Below are 3,984 nucleotides of genomic sequence, written 5' to 3' on the forward strand. Positions count from 1 at the left end.
TGTCAAGCAGTTTGGATGAGAAGAATGTTGAGGAGCTTAGGCCAAGAGCAGGCAAAAGCAACAATGATTTTTTGTGGCAATAGCTCAGCTATTGCATTATCCAAGAATTCAGTGTTTCATAAGAGAACGAAACACATCAACACAAGGTTTCACTACATCAGGGAATTGGTGAACAATGGAGAAATTGTTTTACAACATTGCAAGACTCAGAAACAGGGTGCAGACATTCTGACAAAGCCATTGGACCAGAAAAGCTTTGAGTTTTTGAGGAAGTGTTTGGGTATGACTGATAACCCAGCAGTTGAAAGTAAAGGGAAGTGTTGAAATATATTTTCAACTGTGCATTGTCGGAAGCCGACAGTTGAATAGCGTCCATTAAATGGCAACCAGAAAACTACTTCAAAAAACCGTTGAGCCATATTGCACCGCCTTTTTCCAAAGGTTGTTTTTCCCTTAGGGCCTCCGAACACCCCGACCAAGTGACACGCATCCTGTGTACGATTCGAAAACCACCAATCCCCCAGCCATTAAACATCGTTTGGTTTGTGTGAGTTAGCCAAGCAATATGCGTCCGATCAAGTCAACGGACCAGGATCTCCTTCAACCTGCCTGAACCTTTTTTGATTTAACCGAACGGTTTTAACTTTAATGTATTTAATGAACTGTCATAGTCTTAGGTAAATACTTTAAGTCTTTCATACGGCAGGCATTATTATATGTTTTCCTTGTTAACTCATAAAAAAAATAGGTATGCGATATGTTTTTTTGTGTTGACTTTGTATTGTATTGCACACGGGGATAAAGGAGAGTTTTTGCAGCAGCAAATAAAAACAAGGAGAGCACTGCAGTGCGAACAAAATTGAAACCAGAGCAGGGATGAAATGAAAAGAAGACTTGCAACAAATGGACATTTGGAGCTCCCTTTTACAGGTGCTTGCTGTTTATTGAAACAAATGGGATTGCAATGTAATTTTTTTTTATTTGAATATGAAATGTGAAAACGAAGAATTTCACAAAGGAGTGAATGTGAAAGAATTTCTTTTACAGCAGTGAACCAATGTAAAAATTTCTCATTTTACAGTAGTAAATGTAAAAGTTTTTTTCACACAACAGTGAATGAAGATTTTACACAGCAGTGTAATTTTTTTTGTGAAAGTTTTTGGTGAATCCCTCTGAGAGAGGAAGAAATTTGTATAAGGCAGATTATGAATTAATACAAGTTTATTTTGGTTGAGAAACTCTACTTTGCTCAGAAATTTTTATTTGTTTCCCTGTGCAAAAGATCTTGTGGCAGAAAAACAAAGCATTGTCTCTATGTTCAGTTAATTTGTGTTTGAAATTACCAGAAATTTCCAACACATTCGTATAAGGAATTCTCTCACCAGAACATGCCTTCTAATATTCCTTTGTTTACCTCAAGTCTGTAAATGTGTTTAATAGAATCTTGTTGGCATATTAATCACTTAAGTTAAGACCTTTATAATGTTTATTAGATAATGGACCAAAGTATTATCCCCTTTGCGACCCTGTCATCTCTGCCTTTCTACCTCTTCCTCTGCCTATCATCCTCCTTCAATGTATCCTCATCATACAACTGCACCCAAGTTTGCCTCTCTATCAACATGTTCACATGGGCGTTACACATCTAGTATATAAAAACTGAATAACGTTTGAATCAAGGGTTTCTGCATACAATGATTAAGTAACGCATCTCGTCATGCTTTCTTAGGTCTCCACTGTTACGCTGCATTGTTCCAATTTTTCGTTGATATCTCAGACCTTTAGGTCTGTCATACCTTTTCTTTAACATATACTTCAGGATTTTGACATTTTTTACCTTTATAGCATTACAGTTAGTCATGAATATTTACTGCGTCTAAACAAAAACGTGGAACTGCTAACAAAACTAAACAAGAGAAAATTGTCATTACAATATATTTGAAATTGACATTAGAGAGCCGTCGAGTGGAAATGCAATGGTTCCTTCCATGAGTAGGAAGCTTATTTTTGTAGCCTTTTTCGATGCTATAATCTAAACCACTGCCACCAATTCCATGGTTTCTGCCTTCGGCATGGCCACCAAATCCGATTGTTCGTTTCGTCTCTTAAAATCAAGTCTTACTATATTCTTATTCATCTTCTTTCTGCTATTGTTCTTTGTTGTAACCACTTTTACCATCAATTTTTTTTAGCTAGATTTACAGGGTCAGAGCCCTCGAAATGAAATATCAATTGCCAGTTCTGTTGAAATAAATGGCTTTTGTTGGGCCAATTCTGTATATTTTTTGGGAGCCTCAACATTGCATAGTTTGTAGTCATGCTTGGAAACTTCAGCAAGATTCTCCTCTCCATCATCTATTTTGAATACTACATAAACCCAATCCATTGGAAGCAGAGAACATAATTTTGAATTTTTCTTGTAGCCATTGATGTTGATAGAGATGGCCTCCCATCCCCGAATAGTCTGATCAACCCCAAAAGCTTTCTATATTGTAAATATAATGCACACATAAATAAGAACAATAATCAAGTTGTTCATTTAGTTAGAAGGAATTGTTGCATATAATTTATGTTGGTTAGAACTACCATTTTTTCTTTGCAATTCACCTCGTGGCTCCACTTATCTAGGGTTATATTGCAATTGCGGAGCTTTATAGACTCTTTCAACATCTTGTAGTTTTTCCTCCATAATGTATACATGCAGTTGCATGCTTCAACTAGCAGTTAGGTACGTCGACCTTCAATGGAGTGGTGACCACCCATCATCCAAGTCGATAGTCGACCATTCATAACAAGTTGAATTCCTTACAAAAGACTATTCCCTGCTTTCCAACTCGGATATGTAACTTTTCTGTCACTGGGCAACGTGTTCCTGTTTGTATTTTGTCATCAGGAATTTCGCTGAGAGTTGCTTCAATAAATTATGCTCCTCATTTGTTTGACAATTGTTAAAGTTATGCAACTGCAGGCAAATTCCACTTTGGACAGCTCATATGATGAAGATAATAGTTGCAATAGATTTCTCTTCTCGAGAGGACAAAAATCGAACTAAAGATCACCTTATTTGGACAAGCAGAAGTTCGTTTTTTAATCTATTTATTTACTCATGTATATTGGGTTAGGTCGACCCAAAGCACATGTACAATTGGACAGGTCAGCCTCAACATCAAGTGGATCCTCATGGAAGCCTATATATCAAGCTCATTTGGACACAATCATCAAGCACTCTTTTCTATTGTTTGGTTCGCACAGGTCTGACGGAGGAAAGCTCGCGCAAAGGGTCTGAAACTACAGGTTCAAAGCTCACACGTTTCTAGGGTTTTTTAGTCTTGAACACAGGTTCATAACTAGGGATATTTTTCCCTAGAATCTCGCACAGTATGGTCAAGGGAGCATTTGGGAAGTCTCGGAGGCTCACACACAGTGTCTAAGGGAGTGTCCGGGAGGCTAGGATTTCTGCAGTTCAGTTTGGTCCCCAGATGCCCACATCCAATTCTCTAGAGAGTGTTCATATGAGTCTCAGACGCGCACACATAGTATCTCCGCATGCGCTGGGACCAAAAGATGAAGTATCAATATTCTGACAATTCCCCTTAGTGACAGCCATATTCAGAAGTTGACTACAGTCGGTGACAATGCATTAGAGTCCTCAGAATTAGGGTTTTGAATACAAGCATGTTTAGGGTCATGACATGGATGTTCTAGTTGTTTTGTTGCATTGATGAAGATATGGATCATTGTACTCCCTTTTTGCTAAATCATTTGATTACAATCTAATAAGAAGAAGAATTTGCAAGGGTTTTCCCCGTAGTGGGTTTTTCCCTGGTCTCCAACCAATCCTGGTGTCTCTATGTGTGCATGCTTTTCTTCTATTGTTCATTTATGTTCTGCCGCATTGACGATGATGATATTGCTCTTTCTACATAGTTACATATGTTGATGAATAATAATGTACATCTGAATAATGTTATAATGTTATGGGGT

The sequence above is a fragment of the Pinus tabuliformis genome, chromosome Q (assembly GCF_031772625.1).
Source record: "Pinus tabuliformis cultivar Carrire ecotype Pingquan chromosome Q, CPIR1, whole genome shotgun sequence".
Taxonomy (NCBI): Eukaryota; Viridiplantae; Streptophyta; class Pinopsida; order Pinales; family Pinaceae; genus Pinus; species Pinus tabuliformis.